Raw genomic sequence first — 21,116 nt, 5'->3', positions numbered from 1 at the left:
CAGAATTAGCCAGGGTGCTTTTATTTGGACGCTGCTCTAGAAGGTTCTCCCACGTGAAGAGTTTGTTCGCAAAAGGATATCTCAGGGTGGACTCCAAGATTCTGACACGGTGCGGCCCAGGTCTGAATTCTAATGACATTCCCAAGGATCTGAACACCGCTTGATCAAAGAACACGCGTTTTGGAAAAGAATCACTGTGGTACAGCATGGAGGGTGGGTTCCCTGGGAGGGTACAAAACATGGGCATTCTTGAGGGGAGATGGCCTAGTTTTCAGCAGTTCTAAGGAGGCTAATGACCACCACTCCCTACCCTGCCTCTATAAAGGACTCCCAATCCTGAAGGAAGCAGTCTGGTATTCAGTATTGCTGTCTGCTACCTGGGGAGTGCCCAGACTGTTGCCTGAAGAAAGAAGGCCTTCTGACTGGGTGTGGCCACATGCTGTTGGGCAACTGAGGTGCAGAGAAGAATCTGCAGCTTTCTCCTTCTCCCTGTTGTTTCTCAGGGTCCAGTTCCTCATTGCAGCCTCTTCCCAGAACTAGAGGCTGACACTTGTTGCTAGGACTGAATCTAGGTTCTTTTTCCCCCTCCCAATAGTGGTAGCACCTCAAAGAGAGCTCCTGGCCAAACTGGTCCAACACTCTGGGAATCAAAACAGTTGTCCCAGAGCCCAGCTTTCAGGGTCCTCTTCAATTGCACAGCTAAGAGTACTGCAAGATGTCTGGTTGAGAGACAAGAGAGTTCCCCAGGACAGGGCTGACTAAAGGCCCTGTAGCATACAATTTCACCACAGTGAAGAGGGTGAGACAAACCTTTATCCCACCTTGCTACTCACAACCACATGCACAGCCAGCCTCAGTAAAAACACTATTTGACTCTTTCCTTCCAGAGCTGTCCTTGATGTCCACTCCAACTTCACTCCAAGTAGATGAACATGGGCTGGACACTGCACAAAGGCCAGCCCAGATGTCCCGGGAGGGATGGCCCTCTTCTCGACCTATTTCTAGAAGAAAGAAGGGAATTAGAATAGACTGTGGCCATCCTTGGCCTCAATGTGATGTCCTCTTTCAGTCTTGCTGAAGGAGATGCCAGAACTCAGGAATGTGGAGAGACACCTGGGCTTTTCCAGCTCCGTGCCAGCCTGTGGCTTCTAGGCCAACACTCTTTTCTGCATTTGCAAGACTTTTCAACAGGGTGTTTGGAGGTGCCACCTGTCTGGTCTGTTCCTGCTTCCTGGCAGGTACCCCTGTCTCCAGGACAGGCCTCAGAGGGAGTCTGTAGGCATCCGTTGTGTCCTCTGCTGAGAATGCAGACTATTCCAACTGAAGTCTAAAAAGCAGCTGGCAAAATGTAAGACAGGGAATGAATGCACAGGGAGGGCCAAGTACATCCATCCTTACTTGACACTGCCAGTATGCACTCCAGGATGGCACCCTAGAGGTAGACAGTGAACCACCACACATTTACAATGCATGCACACAGGTGTGGGTATGCATCCATGTTGGGTAGAAAAGGCGGGTGGGGAGTTATTCTTTAATAAATTGAGAAGCTGGAACACCACAATGACCTGCCCCACCTCTTTCTCATCAGAGCATGTGTCAAGAGACTTTCCCTTGGGATGAGAAGAATTTAAAGTGTCATAAACAGGCCCAAAGGGAGAGGGCTTTTAGATTCAGCTGCATTAAATCAGGGTTCTTTTGTCAAGTTAGACTTGTGGGTATGCAAGAAATGTGTTTTATTGAGAAAGCTCTTTAAAATGTCTGAATCAATGAAGTATGCGGTCAATGATCAACAATCTAATAGGATGGATCCTGGAGCCATTCTCCAAATCAACTCTGACCAGATGGTTTAGGAAGCCAGATTTTTGTTTTTTGTTTTGTCTTTTTGGTACCAGGAATTGAACTTGGGACCTTGCATTTGCAAGGCAGGCAGCGGCACCACTGAGCTAAATCCCCAGCCCTTAGGAAGCCAGATTTTTAAGCAAATCTCACACAGCACTGAACTCAGGAGCGGAGCTCCTGTCATGGCTGCCTCAAAGTCTCAAATTGACTCAAATATGTTTACCTTTGTTGGTCATTTTGACTTTCAGGAAGAGCCAGGGTTCAACAGTGCCAGACCTGATAAGTAAGATTGATGAAGATAATATTTTTATGAGTCTGCCGTTCTTTTGGATAGCATGGTAGCACCATGCTAAATTTTTATCGTACCTCATAAAGACACACATGAAAGAGGATGTTCAGTCCTGCTTCAGAGAGTGGCAAGAACAATAGGATAAAGGGGTTTGAAGGGAGAAGAAATATTTCGAAGGGATTAATGGCGATTTGTCTTTCACTGTAATAATTTTTTTCTAATTAAGCCTTCACTGTAGTTCTTGGTCACCCCTTGAAATATTCATCACACTCACCAATATAGATTGAATATCACTTATCTGAAATATTTGGAGCCAGAAATGTTTCAGATTTCAGATTCGGGGGCATTTTGGAACATTTGCATATCTCTAATGCTATATCTGGGGGGATGGGACACAATTTCTAAACATGAATTCAATTGTGTTGCATATATGTTATCTTATATACATAGCCTCAAGTTAATTTTATATTTTTAATGATTTCATGCATGATACAAAGTTTCACAGTGTAGAATGTCTGATTTGTGACTTCATTTCAGTACTTGAAATTTTTCATATTATGGGGCATTTAAGACTTTGGATTTTCAAATAGGGATATTCAACTTCCCCTTCCTAAGGAATACGGAGCTGTGGAGAACTATTTTCCTCTATGCCAAAGAATTCCGGACTGCTTCTGTTTATGCTGTGGGCTGGAGCAGCAAACAGTGTAGCTTGTTATAACTATGCACACACTGACAGCCATGAGTGTGAGTATAAAAGGTTTTATAAGCAAAAGACACCTGATTTTACCATAGACACTGTGCCACTGACTTGGGGCTCAGGTGCCTTAATGTGTGTTGCAGTGGTGATGAACGTATCTTCATTGGCTTGGCTTTTGGTTCTCACATGTCTTCTAAACAGATAAGACCATTAGAGACATAACTGTGAGTTGAGTAAATTACTGTTTAATAAAAATTGCAATATTAACTATCAAACTCTGTGGGGACAAAGGAGTTCAGAAAAGAAAAGAGAACCCGATGGAATGGAATGCTAGTCATGATTCACATTTGGTAGGTGCCTTCTGTGTCCTAGGCACTACCCCACACACCACTGAATCCTATATCCTACAAGACTGTCACAGGAACCTTCTGGCTATGCCACAATGTTATTGGGTAGCTCCTTCTAAAAGTGGCTCGCCGATTAATCATTACCAGGCTCTGGGTGGCTCGCCTCTCCTTTCAGAGTTAGAGTCCAGATTCTTCTTGTCTTGAACAAAGAATTGAATGAAATATGAGAAAATCAGTGGCCAAGTTTATTTGAGAAAGTAAAAGTGAAGGAGTGAGGGAGAAACTTGTTCTGCAGAGTGAGCTTGGGCTAAGTAAAAGGGGAAAAAAAAACAACAACAGAAGAACACCCTCAAGAAAGCAGGACAGACTACTGTGAGGAAAGTCACCATAGTGGGCTCCTTGTGGTGTTTGCATTCTTATATGCTGTCCAAATCTGCAGGAAACCCATGAGGACTTCTACATGTGGGTCCTAAGTGGTGCTGGGACCCCAGGCCTTCGGCTGATAACAGTCCAGGACATCCTATTGCAAACTTGCTCAAGTTAATGAGAGTCCAGGAGCAGGGCTTTGGGAACTGTTCTGCACATATGTTCTGGCATCTTGTTATTAATAGATCATGTTTATTTCTCCAGCCAGCCTTACCATGCCCAAATCTCCTCTCTCAAGACCAAGGCTATTATCATCCACCACTTTTAGATGGGAAACCAAAGCATAAAGAAGTTGCAACAGTCATGACTAGCTACTGTAAGAGCCGGAATTCAAACCAGACAAACTCGCTTTGGAGAGCTCAAGGCTGTCTCTACACATGTGACAGCCACCAAGAAAAGGAGGTGAAACTGAGCTGATTAAGTGCATACTACAGCAAGGGACAATGGTGCAGACAGAAGCAAGCAGGGCGTGCATTTCCCAAGTAAAAACAAGGCATGTGTAGAGTAATATTTTTTCATATTTTTCTGATTTCAGTAACATGAATCATCTTCAAGCCTCTTGCCTAGTAGAACCACAAAAACTCACATCTTGTATTCCAGAGGGAAATTTTACTGAGGCTCCTATTATAACAAGTCAGTATGTTTTCCTTTTATATGGCTGCCTGGGTCTACGTGACAAATAAGTTAACACAAAATTAAAGCATATCTCCACTGACAAAAGCATTAAGTTGGTCTTTCAGGATTGGAGGTAAGGAATAAGGAATCATTAACTTTGCAAACCTTACCATTAAGCAAGGATAATAAAAACATATACACAGGGCTGGGGATTTAGCTCACTGGTTCTGGTGCCTGCTTCGCAAGTGCAAGGACCCAAGTTCAATCCCTAGCACAAAACACACATACACACACACACACACACACACGCACAAAATACTATAAGTTAAGTGTGATTGTTCCTAATTCTTCATTAAGATACAAATTTCATGTTATAATCACAGAAGACTTAAAGACTAATCCTATTTAGTTTTTTTAGAAAAAGCTTAAAGGGAAGGATAAATTGGTGGGAGGATTTCATATCTCCAAGAATGAATAGAATTTGTTGATATGTCAGAATAGGCCAGATGCCCAGTTTACAGCAACTCAAGTGTAACTGAAGGGCCAAGAACTTCTCAAGAATCTAGAGAACACCTTAATCAGTTGTCATTATTGGCACTTTTGAGCACTTCTTGGATTCAGGGCACTGTGCCAAGAACTAGTGGTGTTGATAGCCCATAAAATGTATTCTCTCAGGGAGCTGATGGCCTAATTAAGGACACGGGTATAGAAATCGTTTAGGGGTAAACACTTCCCCCATAGAGAATGGAAATATATATCCACATGTAAACTTATAAAGGAGTATGTGACACAGCATTGTTTTGTAATAGCTAAAAAGTAGAAATGTCCATCAACTGATGAATGGCTAAAAATAAAATCTGATAAAGTAATACAATCAAATATTATTCAGCTATAAAAAGGAATGAAATACTTATCCATGCTACAACATGGATAATCCTTGAAAACACTGGACTAAGTGAAAGAAGCTAAATCAAACACACCACATATTATATGATTCTATTTATGTGAAATATCTAGATTAGACAAATCCATAGAAACAGAAAGTATTAGTGGTTGCTAGCATAGGGAGTGATTGTTAATGGGTTCATAAAATGTTCTGAAATTAGATATTGGTGATGGTTGTCTAACTGTGTATATACTAAAAAACACTGACTTGCATACTTAAAAAGGTGAATTTTATAATATATAAATTATATTGCCATTAAAAAAAACGAAAACAAAAACCTAGCTCCAAACTAGAGTAAGGAAATTAGAGATTACATCATCTCCTAACTTTGGAGATTATCTTTGTATAGTTGATAAAGGATAAAGGCAGGGGCAGCCTTGCTAATGTGATAGCCAGCCTGACTCCATCTTGAGCCTCACCACCATTTTGTGCTTGTACTGGACAAAGCACCCAAAGCCCACATCCTGTTCGGCAGAAAACTTGCTGCTGGTGCAGGATGTTGTGTAGCTCACCCAGGGTGTGAAACTTCCTCTTGCCCCCCACTAACCTGACATTGCTCTGCTTCTATAAAATTCTGCTTGCGCACTCCTTCAGTCTTCCACAACTGAAAACATGATTTAAAAGGAGAAACCAAACCACTTCTCAGTGCTGAGAGTCCCTTCCGGTCACGAGCCCCTCTCGGTCACTGGCTTCCAATAAACAGGCTCAAATTTGACTCAGCGTGACACACCTCTCTTGTTCCAACTCGCTCGGTTAGAACACTGTGGTCTAGTTAATCAACCTTTCCCAAAACATTGTTTCATGTGAACCTGGTAAAACTATCCCTATGGAAGAAACACTTGGATACTTGGTTGACAATAATCCTTCATCTATTTATGAGTCATAATTTTTGTTATCATCACATCTTTTCTCTGTGCTCTACCACTAAGCTCTATTCCCAGACCTTTTAATTTTTAGACATTTTTGCTAAACTGCTTAGGCTGGCTTAAAACTTATAAAGTTCCTACCAAAGCCTCCTTAGTACTGGGATTACAAGTGTATGCCACTGTACCTGGAAAACCATCAGATCTTAAAATTACAACAACCAGGTTATGAAAAACCAGGTATGAGATGAAACCCAGGTTGAACTCTCCTTGAGATGTGGGGGAAGGGGATAAATTGCTGCACCCCTCTTCAAGGTGTTCACTAGCATGTAGGTGTCAACCAGTTTCAAAGAGAGAAACAACTGCAGCTGAAATCTAATTAAAGAAAATACACATTTGGGTATAGTCTACAAATTATGAAAAGCTCATAAAATTTCCCTGAACCCTGAATCACATGCTTATTTGCTTTTTCTTTCTGTGAGTCTAATAAAAGTGAGGGGCATTGTCAGTTCGAGGCTCTTTGTCCACTAGAGAGGCAAGAGTCCCCTGGACCCCCTCTTCCAAATTAACTTTGTGTCTTTGTTCTTCAAGCCTCATCTGCTTCCTCTCCCACCCCCAGGTCAGGGATAAATTCATAGGCTAGCCTTCTACACCAGGCGTCCCACCTAATGTATAGCTGACCATATGAGACTTAACTTAGGGTGGAAGATGGCACTCAGAAAGAGGGTACTCAGTGCTAGAAAGCAAGATACACAGAGCTGTATTACAGAGAAAGAGGAAAGATGCCAAAAAATTCACCCGTGACAAATATAGTAGCACCTTGGTTCATGAACTCATGATTCTGGTCACAAACTAAATTGGATGAGAACTGAATCCAATTTCCCTGTGAGGAAGAATTAAGTTCATGAACTGAGGTACCCCAATAACTATTTCTCAACTTATCAATATCTAAGTAGCTAATGATACTGGCTAAGTTATCAATACTCTAACTCCTCTAATCCCTTCCTCTATGAGCTGCGGAGAAAACATGATTGTTATATTTTCATATTTACAGCCAGCAAGGTTTTCCTCTGTTCTAGAGAGGATAACTCTTTCATCAATAATTTTTGACTTATGTGTTAACCCAAACTTGATTTCTCATAGGCCATCTTGAAGTCCCATTACTTTGCCACACAAAAATCACACCCTATTTAACACTGTAGAAGAAAAGGTCTTTGAAGTACCGGAAAAATGACCAAACCATGGGGCCCGGCCTAGGAGATGAGGAGCCCTGGCAATGAGTTAAGAGGAGGCTCCATAGTGCTCCAACTCAAGAAGAAGATTGAGGAAGAAATTGGTTTTCACCCTCACAGATGGCTGGCAAGAGGCTGCCAGCTCAAATCAGGCTGGATGCTGCAATCCCACTTTCCTTTAATTAATAGCTCACACTTGTAAACAAAGTGTGTGAAACTGCAAAGGACTCTGCCAGGATTCCTTCCAGCTTACATAACTCAACTTGAGGTAGGATGGGGATTTATTAGGCAGCACTGTGAACATTTTTAATGCAGTGTTTATTTACCGAGTTGTATAAATAGACTTGATACTAGGAAAGATGGTTCATTCACATGGTCTTGTGTTATCTGTTAGGCATCTGCACATTACTCACAATCCTCAGAGTGTTTTCATGCTCGTGATACCCCTCCCCTTGGCAATATCTCTCCCAACTTGTTGGATTTGAGAATATAGACCATCCATATCATTAAAACAAGATCCGAATGGAGTAATTAACTCTCTATGACATACAAATGAAAGGAAAAGCGAGAGAAAGTAAGGCGCCAGGCTTAGAACACGTTTCATATAGTATTTATGTACAGACATTCCTCATTAATCACCTACTGCTTTGTGACTCTTCAGATTTAAGACCAAGGCACACGTTCAAACTTAAAATCTGCCACTTCGACTTGTGACCTGTCTTTTTTTGTACAGTTCTGCACATCTCATTTATAGAGCCTCAGTGTCTTTTTTGTACAGTACACTTTATACAGTACTATTTTTGCTTATTGTACTGTGTAGTACAGTACTGAAGTTTTATGTTGCTATGCATTATAATACTGCATGAAAGAGTTGTGCAAATAAAAGCAATGTTATCAAGTTGGAGTTTCTTTTGACCATTTCTTTGTTCTCAATATTGTATGTACATATTATATACAATTCCTCATTTAGCAACCAATTTGGTCAACGACCTAGTCACGTGGATGGAACTTGGTTGTTACACCAAGTGTACTTGGCAAACGTTTAACCCACAAGGTTACAGCTCAAATGTCATCCTTCTCTTCAGCTCTCTACTACCTCCAACCCCCTCCAGGAAGAAATGATAGCCCCATCTATGTTTCCACATCACTTTATATCCATTTCCTCTGTGGCACATAAATCTACCACAGCTATTTGTAAATATGTGGTCATCCTTCAATATCTTCAGGAGACTGGTTCAAGATCCCCAGTGAACACCAAAATCCATGGGTATTCATTTTCCTTATGTAAAATGATAACATTTGCATATAACACAAGCACATTCCCTCATACACTTTAACTTTTCATAGAATACTCACAGGGGTCTAATGCAAGGTACATGCTATGTAAATATTCATTATCCTGTATTGTTGAGGGAATCGTGTCAAGAAAAGTAGGTGTGTTCTGTAAACCCATAGTTTTTTTTCTAAACATTTTTAATCTGCAGTTCTTCGTGTTCTGTAAACCCATAGTTTTTTTTCTAAACATTTTTAATCTGCAGTTGGCTGAATCTACAGGTGTAGTTCTTGTAAATATAGAGGGTCAACTGTTACTGCTGTTTCACACAAATCTGTGGCCTTAATGGGAAGAGCCACATTCTGGCGACTTTTATATTTAAGAATCTTTAAGAGTACTCAGAAAAATAATGGATGCATTCCAAATTAAAATGAAATAGGAGGTTACAGTCTCACAAGACAAAGTTTTCTACAAAGAACAGTTACAGTGTCCATGGGTCTACCAGGCCTCCTCTGGGTTTTAGCTACACAGATAGGTAGATGAGTTTAGAGTTGCATGGGTTGTATGACTCCAGGGATACCAGGGTGCAACATTAGACACTAGCAAAAGTCTCCCACTTTGCTCTTGAATCTATCAACCAAGGAAGTATTCAGGCTTAATAGACCTGGGGCTTAGCAGTTGTAGAAGATAATTTTTTACTGTTGAAGACATAAAAGGAATGGAAAGAGATCTGATTTTTTGAGCATCTACTCAACAACATTGGGCACTGTACTATCGGATTTATTTATATTATTACTTTTAATCTTCTCAACAACTCTTCAAGGTAAGCTCTACCAGACTCATTTTATAGGCAAGAAAACAAAGTTGAGAGAGGTTAAGTAACAGTCTCAAGGTCATAGATTCAAATCCAGATTGGCCTGCCTCCAAAGCTTATGTGCAGTCTTTGAAGTCTACTCCCCTGCCGCTTAGTTGACTTTGGTCTTGAAAAATTCACAATCAGCCCTTTGTTCCACATCAGCAAAATAGGAAATGTCTACCTTTCTTGACAAGAGATAAGTGTAAAAGTGTAATTTTTTAAAGGAATCCTTGTAACTCTAAGCCCATCATTCTAAATCCCTTCAGAGAGATATGATTAATTATCATGAAACAAATGTTGTGCAACAGAAAAAAGAATGTATTCAAGTGCTAAGATCCATCATACAAACCAAAAACCTTAAGAGAATTCAAAGGAAGAGAACAAGCATAGAAGCTACTGTACTCCAAAAAGACCCCTTAGAACAGACAGTGCTAAAATATAAGACTAAAAGCATGAGCGACAGGGTGAATGATTGAAAGACAAGAGACGAGCAGATTGACCAAAGGCAGAAAAATGAGTGTACAATGGGCAGGAGAGTGAAGTGATCACTGCCTGTACTGATAATAAAGTTACTGTCTATTGAATGTTTACTACACAGCAGATAGCAGACCACACCCTCTGTTTCATTTAAACCTCTTGCTAATTTTTATGAGGTTAGGGTTAGTTTATTCCCATTTTACTGAAGGGGAAACTTAGGCTTAAAGGAATGAAATGAGTTACCCAGGGTCGCACAGTAACTAAGTTGTGGAACTAAGGTTTGATTGCATACTCTTGACTGACCAAGAAACATGGCATATGCTGGACAGAGGTTTTGGGGGAATACACAAAACCAGGTCACCTCCATAGTTACTGGGAGTATCCGCCTACAAAAGGTAATTTTTCCTAGAAAAAGTTAAGAGATCCAACACCTTAAATACCTTCAAAGTTGAGGGTCCCAGCTATTGGTGGGAGTTTTTGCCCAGGGAGTGTGGTAGGAGGGAGTTGCTTACAGACTCAAATAGCATAGGAGAAGCTGCTATGCTTATGCACTAAGGTGACTTTCTTGGGATGCCAATTATTAAAGATCCACCAAAAATATGTCTTTTTAGATGGGAAAATTCTGGATCCTATGGCTCTAGACAGAAAGATTGCATTTGGAAAGAAAGTAGACTGTTGAGAGTCTGTGTTCAATACTAAACACTACACTTGCTCTGAAGAACACCTGCTGATGAGGAAGGTGTGGTGAGGTGGGAAGGACACTTACGGCCCTGTCTCCTTGAGTCCCCAGCTTCCCATGGTGCCTCCAGGGAAAATCCAGCCATGACCTCTCCTCAGCTATATGATGTGAGTCCTGCTGAGATGAGGACAGCATAGAACGAACCTAGCCAGTAACCATCATAGCCCTTGAGTCCTCATATTGAAATTCTTAATAACCGAAGTGTCTTACTACAACAAAAATCCAGTGTAAAAACTACACGGGAAAATATACAGATAGCATTTTCTTTGAAAATGACTGGCAGGGGCAGGGGATTTATTTCAGTGGTTCTGCTGCTTGCCTTGCAGGCACAAGATCTGGAGTTCAATCCCCAGTACAAACAAACAAACAAAAAACTGAAAAAGATTGGCAGGAGAGGAATTGTGCTGCATTTTCCCATATGCTAACTCCTTTCACGTCAGACCTAGAAATAAAGGCAAACAGTCATTTCAGCAGGACTGAATAATATGTCTCTGTGTTCAGTCCTCATGTTGATCTTTGCCCAGATCAACATTTGCCAAGAAGAACAGAAAGCGAATTTTACAATTTAAGTTGTCTAGACCAATGCAACTCTATAAATATACATTGAATAGCCACTACTTACAAGAAACCCTGAAGACATAAAAACAAATTAAATATAACATTTCTATCTACTATTATCTCTGGTTTTGCAAATTGTCAAGGCAAATGACTGCAAATACATGGGCTGAGATTTAGAAAATGCAAATCAATGTCAAAGCCAAATTCCCTTCCTGACTTTCAAATTACTGATTAACCTCTACTTGAAACTGAAGATAAGATCCAAGCACTAATCGCTGTTCAGCATTGATGAATTCTGCACATTTTTAGTCTTAGCTGCTGGCTACCAATTTACATTTGCTGAAGAGAAATCATACACTCAACTTATTTCTAGCACCTATTACCTTCCAGGTGCTATTCAAACCACCATAGCTATTAGCAATGGGCAAAAGAAGCAAAAATTGCTACTCTCATGGGCCTTCATTTTGGTGAAATCAACTGCACAGAAATTATAATAATATCTCTTTTTGATATAAAATTTTTAGAGAATATATATTTTCTGGCAGTTTTTAAGAGAATTTTTATTGACTGACATCTAAATTGAAAATAAAGTTCTCGATAATATGCATACTGGTTATAATGTAGATTGATTATGTCCTTATTTTAAAAGTTAATAATGTACTAACTCTAAAACTATGCTATGGATTAAAGAAATATATTTTAAGTCAACTATCTAAACTTTTAAAATATATTGAATTTGCTGACAACATGTGATTTTTTTTTTAAGTGGATTTGCTGTTATTCCTAAAATCCTGAGTCTTGCCGGATTGTAGTTTCTGCTGCCAACATAATCTTGGCTTTTTTTTTTTTTTTTTTTTTTTTTTTTTGGTATTGGGTATCGAACTCAGATCCTTGCACTTGCAAGGCAGGCAGCGGAACCACTGAGCTAAATCCCCCACCCCTTCTTGGCTTTCTTTTTTCTGACAAATGTAATCTCTTGAATAACTTGTTTTTGTCCCAAAAAATAGCAACCAACATGTCCATACTCTTACAAAGGCCCCAAATATTTTTCACTTCAGAATTTTACTGCATTTCTTCAAAGTATTTGGAATGGCTCAGACATTTTCTAACAACATCTTTTGGATATCAAGAGGTCTGGAATTTAACAATCAAATGATAAAATGAATTGTTTGGAAAAAGCAACACCTAAAAACGTCTGCAATGTATCAAAAGAACCAAAAAGAGGGTAACGTCATCAATGAATTCAGCAATGGGACTCCCAATGAACACCCAAATGAATGGGTGATTAATAACAGAAAAACATCTGGATTTAGTCTGACCTTCATGACCAACTCACTAAATAAACCCTAGATAGTGCTAAATTCTTTAGCTCCCTAGCCCCTCTCTATTTTAAACATGACCTTCAAATAATGAAGTTGATAAACAAGTTGGTAATCTTAAATCCAGCAGACTGGATTTCTGTAAGTAGTCCTATTTAAAGAAAAGCAGGTGCAATAATTCAGTGATAGCATTTTGATTGATATTGACATTCATCTCAAGAATTTAAAATCGGCTATTTACTTTTCAGTATGAAAGGGCACTGAAATGATTTCTGTGCATGTATAAAATAATTTTAATGGAAATTTGAAAATCATATTATTCCCCTTACATCTATTTGGAATGATCAGAACTGGAATCTCAATGAAGTCCAAAATTATAAAGCAGGAAAATAATTTAATCTTGGAGATAAAATAGAATGAGAGACTGGACTGGTGGGCTGTTTTCGATTTCAGTATCACATCTCCCTAGTTTTATAACTCAGTTCTTCAACCATGAAAATAAACAATTACAAAATATTTTCAGAATTTAAATCAGGTTGAAATCAGGCAATAAGACTAAAAACAACTAACTTTATCCTGCATCCTTGTCATGTTTCCTTAATTTTTGTAGGAGCTGTACTTATGAAGACTCTTTTTAAGTTTAGTGAAAATTTCAGATCCATCTTTTCAAGGGATAGGCTATATTCTGTAATTAAAAAGCTTTTCTTTCCTCCCACTTAAAATTGCTATTGGAACTGACAATTCTCTCCCATAAAACTGAGATATCATTACCAATAAACTCAATGAAGGATTAAAAAAAAAACCTGAGATATCATTCCTTAACCAACACATGAATTTTTTGTGTGTGTTCCTAAAGTTTTAAAAGCTCAGAAAAAGTCTAAAAGATACTAGATGGAAGCCAGGCTTGGTGGTGCATGCCTGTGATTCCAGCTCTCAGGAGGCCAAGGCCAGGAAGATTGCCAAGAATTAAAAGCCATTGTGGCTGGGTGTGGTGGTGGGGCACACCTATAGTCCCAGCACTCAGGAGGCTGAGGCAGGAGGATTGCTGTAAATTCGAAATCAGCCTGGGCTACATTGTGAGTTCCAGGTCAGTCTCAACTACATAGTGAGATCCTGTCTCAAAAAAAAAATCCTAAATAAATAATAAATAAAGGCCATTGTGGGTCAATAAGTTAGTTCAAGGCCAGCCTGCACTACATAAGTGAGACCCTGTCTCATAAAACTAAAGAACAAATGAACAAAAACAATAATAACAAAAAGTTCCTAGGCAGGCTTTTCTTTTGATTGTATTTTGTTTTTAGTTTTGTCTTCTAGAAGGATCATACAATTAAGGTGAAAACTTCGTAGAAGTCTTCTCAATATCAAGGTGAGGGGTAGGGATCAGCAGATCAGAGCACCAAGGCTTCTTGGATACAACTGAGGATAAAAAATCTGTTACATCTTCTGACAAGAGAGAAAGTATCCAACTGACAAGGACCTATGAGAAATTTTCATTTTGGTTGATGTCATTGGGGTTTGCGAGGGTGTAAGGAAGCTTCCTGACCTACAGATCTGTAGAATATCTCTGAGGAACACGGAAATAATGCTCACTAATTTTAATAGATATTTTCTGGATTGTCTGTTAAACTTACTTCCAAGAAAATCAAACCCTTATCCCTACTGATTTATAATATTGTATGTGAAAATATATAGGATCTACATGTGATGTGAAAGCTTAGTTGTTTTTCTCCCATTGCTGAGACAAAATACTTGACACCCAAAGTTAAAGGGGGAAGGGTTTATTTGGCTCACAGGGTGTAGAGGTTTCAGTCTGTAACTGGCTGGCTCTAAAGCAGGGTGGCACATGGCAGGGGATGTCACAGAGGAGAAACAGTTCATGGTGCCCGCATGGTAGCAAAAGCAACAAGAGAAATTTAACAGTCTTTCTGCCCCTTTTATCTAACCTAAACTACTGGGATTAGGACAATGCCAAATCTATTTAGTAATCACACACCCTTAATCCCAGCATCACACACTCTAGATTGGCCACCTCTCAAAGTCACCTGAGCCGGGCGTGGTGGTGCACACCTGTGATCCCAGCACTCAGGAGGCTGAGGCAGGAGAATTGCTGTGAGTTCGAGACCAGTATGAGCTACATAGTGAGTTCCAGGTCAGTCTCAACTATGTAGTGAGACCCTGTCTCAAAAAAGACCCCACCAAAAAAAAGAAAGAAAATAAATAAATAAAAAGTCACCTGAGACCACATGAGGCTTTGGGGGGACATCTAGACCCAAACCATAACATGAAGTATGTGTGTGTGTGTGTGTGTGTGTGTGTGTGTGCAAGTGTGTGTTTAAAGCTTATATTATTTTCTCCTGAAATTTTTCATTTTTCCTCATGACTGGACAGAAATTCAATCTCAAATAAATTGCATTTTCAATCTACCTGCTTACAAAAGTAAGCAGGCCTCCAGTTTTTAGTCTACCATGGAACTCATGGGAAAGGAATCTAAGTTTATAAGAACATTAATATGAAATGCAAGCCCACGTCTTCCTAAATTATACATTTTTATAACTCATTTATTTTTAGTATTCATTTATATCATAGTTTATAATATGAAATATGACAAAATAATTGTACCGACTTATTTTAGGCTAGATTCCTGTTTAGTTCTCAGGAAAATCCTGAAAGCTTACAGAGAAAATAGCTGATTTCAACTGCTCTTAATCCATAAAAATCATATCAAGTTGAAATGAGTTGTATTTTGGGTATGAAATGAATTGGAGAACTGGTCTAGATATGGCAAAATTAAATGTAGATTTTTCTCAATTACATTAATCTAGTGAGATTTGATTATTTAGTGGCTCTCAATGCTGACTACATATTAGAATTCTTTGGTGAGCTTTTCAAAAAATGCAAATGACCTCCCCCACACCAACTGCAATCAGAATCTCTGGGAGTGGGACTTGAGCCATCAACACATTTGCAAATGCCCCATATGATTCTAATGTGCAGCTAGAGTTGGGAATCAGTGATGTGGGTCCTACAGACATGAGTGATTGCGTGCCCTGCATTTTGAAGTTGCCATTGCAGACCTACTACCAGCAGATAGCAGTAGAGGAAAATAAAAAGCCAAGCCAGATGCCAGCCTGTGATTGAGAAGACCAGCCAATGCACATTGAGCACTGAAAAGAATTCTTTAGGGATGATAGACTTGTTAAAAATCATTCTTAGTGCTGTGTTTTCTTGGCTTTTTCTGAAATTTTACTTGGGTCTGATATTTGGAAAGCACAACACAATAAAGCAATAAAGCAATAAGGACTAGGTATTTGAAATCCTAGAAAAGGGTAGGAAGGAAAAGAAAATCTTAGGAAAAAAAATGTCCTAAAGACTTTTTTGTTTCCAAAGTAAGCAAAGTTATTAGGAGAAATATGTCTATCTTTTATTTTATTATATTTCTATCAAGTCTTGATGGTTTTATATATTTACACATTAGGGAATAATTCAACCCAGCTAATTAACACATCAGTTTTCACTACTGCTATCTCACTACTCCTCATTTTTTTTTGACAAGGTTTGACATTTTTGTCTATCGTGCATTACAATTGATTATAATCATGTCATACAATAGATTTACAGAATTTATTCTTGTCTTACTGAAACTTTGTGCCCTTTAACCTACACCTATGATTATTTACATTTATTTCTGCATTTATACTTCAGAGCATCATGACTTTAAAAGAATCGTGAAATTCATAGTTAAAAATAGAGGAATTTTGATGCCAAGAAAATGCTATCTTGAGCAAGTCAACCTGCTTCCTCAATTGTAAAACAGAGTTCAGGTGGGAAAAATATGGAAATGCAAACCACTTTCAAAATTTGCATATACACAAGTGTTTCTTTAATTAGAGTTGGCTCTTTGGTACATTGGAATTTCAAGGTCAAACCCTTAGCTAATTTTTTTGAAGGCCTACTACTTGCAGAACTCAAAACTATTGTTTAGTGAGGACCTTGTTTCATTATCAAATATAGTTAAGGATATTCACTCCAAATGTGACCACTGTTCCAAATATTTGTTTGTGCCTTGATTTTTCTTGGTGTTTCAACTATTAGCTAATAAGGAGTTAATGATTCACTTAGTGTTACTCAAAGGTAATTCCAATAGGATATTATCTTTTCTAGCAATTGGAAAGAAAACCGTTGCATTTTGGAGTCTGGCCTCTGGAGAGCAGCTGAGTTTTTGTTTTTTTGTTTTTTTTTCAGCTTTAATTGAGTTTATTGGTACATTTTAGTGATACAGTACAGTTACATTCATTGTTGGGATCTTGTACCTCTACATGACAAGTCTTGGTTCTCATTTTTTCCCCTTGTCCCTGCCCTCCCTTCACCCCCTCCTCCCCTCCCCATCTACAAACACTTTATTTCCATCTTTTCATTGTCTCACATTTTTTTCTTTTCCCTTATTACCCTTCCCCTACCCGATTTAGCTCAGCAGTTCAGTGACCTGCCTTGCAAGTGCAAGGACCCAAGTTCAATCCCCGGTACCAAAAAAAAAAAAAAAAACGTAAGGAAGGTGGGATGGGTAGCAGCTGAGTTTTTCAATATTTATGTCCCAGGTGTTCCCATCCCAAAAGGCTTACTAAAGATTCTGAGTGGAATTAAATGTATAATATGGTGACTAGACATTTCATTTTTACTGAGATGCAGTATAATCCCCTTAGAGTACTGCATTTCATCTATGTAAATATCTAAAATTTGCAGATGTCTGTCCCTGTTCCAGCAAATTGCAAAAGACTGTTGATGGTATTTGGCCTCCTAAGAACTCACAGATTTGTTTACCAACTAGATTCAGTATTATTTTCAAGCATTGCAATCAAAATTGGGAGCTTCGGCAGTCAGTTGCCTGGGCATCTCATAAAACACAGCCTTAAACTGATAAAGTGTGACTCTTGCTTGTACACTTAATTCTGCAACTGCACCAAAGTTACTGAGGAGTAGACACTAAGGATTCTCTATAAAACCCTGGATTTGGAAAGTGCGTGGAAGGCCATCTGACTTAACATTCTCATCCACAGAATGAGACTTCAAGATACCAGCAAGTTGAAAGACTTACTCAAGCTCCTCGACAGCAAAAGAACTTGAACCTGCGACTCCTAACTCTCAGATCTTTTGGATGAATCAGTAAAATATATGAAGGTGCTCATCGAAGATCAGGTGGTCTCAGGGGCTGCTCCTGAAATAGAATAAGGGGTACTGAGACATCCTTCTTCCCCTGGTTTCAAGCACATTCCTGTGAACAGCAGGATACCAGGTTACAAGTCGGCACGCATGGAAGCAGTACATATGGTGTTTGGGGGAATACAAACGTATGGGGGGCAGGGAGTCCCTTCACCTCAGGAACTAGCTGGCCAAGATCTGGTGCTAAAAATAGAGAGACAAATTGGCTCACCAAAATTCTGAGAGGTCTTTCAGGATACAGGCATATTACGGTGTAGACTGGGGTGAGGTGAATGAGACAAGCATTAGTACGAGAAATAACACTAGGCGAGCATAAGGGAGATTATTGACCCTCCATTAACTTTAATCCAAGAAGGACTTGGCTTTTGCGCACATTACTGAAATTACAGAATAAAACAACAGCAAGAATGCTACAGAATTTGGTCTTGGCTTTGAAAATGCAAAATGGCCACACTGTGCTCTACTCATCATAAGAGAGATCTGGCTTACTGTGGGTGAAGTGCCCTTGCTGTTTCCTCATTCCTACATACATGGGAAGCACACGCACCTCTTCAAATCCACACAGGGTAAACATCTCAAAAGCTGAGAGTCACATAAGCAAGACAACTTGTCAGCAATATGCAATGCAGTGATAGCCCTTGGAAGTTTACCGAGTTAAATATCAATTTCATCTTTGTTGCTTGATTCATGACAAGGAATCTCAGAGGCAATAAAGACAGTGAAATAATTAGGATTGCAATTCATATCTCTAGCAAAGACCCAGCACATGCATCCTGGCACCATGCCCAGCCGGAGGAACGTTCGTGGAACAGCTAACACAGTCTGTCCTTAGGGATCAAGAAGACAGTCTCTCTAACCTGAAGACCACATTTATTCCCAAATATGGGTCTCAAGAGCCAAAAACTAATTGCATACAAGACAAATCTGCTAGTGTGGTGGTACATGCCTGTAATAACAGTAACTGGGAGACTAAGGTAGGAGGATCGCCACAAGTTTGAGGCCAGTTTGGCCTACATACTGAATTCAAAGCCAGCCTGAACTATATAGCAAAATTCTGTCTCAAAAACAGCAACAATAAAAAGGCAAATCCTACTTACAGACAGAATGGCCATCTAAAGCTAATATGTAAATTAGCTCAGCCCAATGGATTTAGTTACCTAAAACAAAATCAATCCTAAGAATGGCCATAACTAAGAACTCAGTCAGATTAGGGATAGGTGGATTATCCTTCCCTGAATGGAAAATAGCAAATATTAATGATGGCTCAAGCATCAGTGCCAGGATCAGTTAGGTGATCAAGAATTGACATCTGAAGTTGAACATCACCTTGATTTTCCTAGAAGCAGAATGCCAAGCTAGTAAAAATCAGCAGCAAAAGAGCTTGCTGAGTTCTGAAAATGGCCAGGATGGAGGTAGAAATATTTCAATGTAGGCAAGAGAATAAAGGAGACTGTGCTTAAATAATTATGATTACACTTTGGCCTTGTGGTTTCTGAAAGTGTGACCTCAAAGTACTATAATTCAAAACAAATGTCAACAAAATGTTCTTAGGAAGGGATGTGCAAACCAAACTGTAATGAACTCACAATTTTGAAGCAATCTGAATGGCCACTTCCCCATATCCTTTGGGAGAGGGGTCAGAGCTGCCATATCAGGATTCCCCAGGATGAAACTTGGAGGGAACTTCGAGATGACTTCCTGTACAATAAGAGCCTAGCAGAGTAAACAGTAGTCCAGGGCACCAACTGCACCTGTTCTGTGCATCCAGCATGCAAGAAGCTTTTCATTTATCATTCATAGTCACCTGGGAAACAAGACAAAATATCAGCCCAATTTATAGAGGTAACTGAGGCATAAAGAGTTTAAATGATGTGCTTCCAAGGTGCAAGAGTTCCAACAAAGGCTGTTTGATTCCTGGACTTCTGACTACACTAAACTGTTTTCTTTTGGGCCTTTATAACAGTTTTATTTCCTTTCTCCTGGGGAGCCCAGAGAGCAGCCACTGTAATCAATAGCTTTTTGTGTTTTGATAATGCCCCTCTTCATATCTTGTTCTTCTGTCCTCATCAGCCAGTCAGAAGGACTACAAAGTCTGATCATGTTGTTCTCCTCCTTCCTTGCGGTGCCCCACAGAAGCAGAGACCACTAAGCCACTAAGTTTAAGTAGAAACTGAGAGTAGAGAAGTGATGATATTTTGATAGTATGATTCAAAAGAAATGGATATGATAAGCAAATTGCTGACTACCTTATAAAATTAAAAATTCCTCATCCCAACAGGAGATAAAGGTTGAAAATGTGAGTGATTTCAAGAGAGCTTTAAATAAATTCTTAGATGATATGTTCCACTGGCTCATTTAAGGGCACTGTGAATGTCTGAGGGGCATCTTTATTCGTTTGGAAATAACAGAACATTGAAATAACATCCCTCGGTGTTAAGAGTTAAGGTAATCTTAATTTCAAATAGAGGGTTAACATCTATAATACATAACGAATACATAAAAATAAATAAACTTCCATTAGACTATTTTGTCTAAGGTCATTTTTATACTTGATGAATTACAGTTTAGTCTAGCTGGAAATTTTTACTTAACTTCCTTCATGTTCCTGTGTATCAACACTTTTGGGAGGAAAATATCTCAAAATATGTACTTAACAGCTCTGAAATTCAGTAAGCAATCATCAAGCAACTACTGTGAGTCAGCTGGTGCCTGGCTACATTTTTAGTTATCCCCAAAGTGTGGTAACTGCTTTAAATATTATTTATTTAAAAATAATATGAGAGCTAATCAGTTAGTGGTAATAAATAATCAACCAACACCAAAATTCAAGGAAATAACAACATATGGATTATTATATTATCTTATTCTAATTGTATTCACTGCCAAATTTTGAGAAATAGGTTTAGATTTTGAACATGTGGGTCAGATCATTCCCAACAGCATTCTACGTCTCTTAGCACACAACCCAACTTCCCTGCCACAGCTGGCCAGGCCCAGAGCAATAGCACCACTGACTCTGAACCCCCACTGCCCACTCACACCAGCTTCCATATTGGATTCTTACACAACCCAAATGTTCAAAGCTTTTCCCACAGCAAGGTGTTTATGCGTGCTTTCCGCCTCTTCTTCACCTGCTTTTTATTCCTTTCCCCTTGCAAACCCGGTCTTTCTCACCTGCCAGCTCTTTAGAAGAACCAAAATGCAAAACAAACATAACATGTGGAGTCCATAGGTAAGCAGCATTTATCAAAATCTATCAGGATGGAGTAAAAATGGAAAAATCCCTAATCTATCAAAGCCCTTATTTTTTTTTCATTATTTAGAGAATACTTTATTAGTTTTTGTAATCAAACCCATGTAGATATGACCTTACATATTTAGTACAATACGTTACTCCTGTACACATGGAAAAAAATTTTTTTT

General features: G+C 39.1%; 1 long non-coding RNA gene across 1 annotated transcript; it reads right to left on the bottom strand.

Annotated features, from left to right (window-relative positions):
- Nucleotides 1-968: 968 nt before the first annotated feature.
- LOC117285306 lies at nucleotides 969-19,489 on the bottom strand. Its single transcript, XR_004516296.1, has 3 exons — nucleotides 19,280-19,489; nucleotides 17,569-17,688; nucleotides 969-1,001 (listed from the first exon to the last, which is right to left on the bottom strand). It is a non-coding gene; the product is annotated as an uncharacterized LOC117285306 (long non-coding RNA).
- Between the last annotated feature and the right edge of the window lie 1,627 nt (nucleotides 19,490-21,116).

The sequence above is a fragment of the Fukomys damarensis genome, unplaced genomic scaffold (assembly GCF_012274545.1).
Source record: "Fukomys damarensis isolate Sample0158 unplaced genomic scaffold, DMR_v1.0_HiC HiC_scaffold_8, whole genome shotgun sequence".
In the NCBI taxonomy this organism is placed as follows: domain Eukaryota; kingdom Metazoa; phylum Chordata; class Mammalia; order Rodentia; family Bathyergidae; genus Fukomys; species Fukomys damarensis.
Note: the sequence above shows the minus strand (reverse complement) of the source record. Positions and strands in the feature narration are given on the sequence as shown.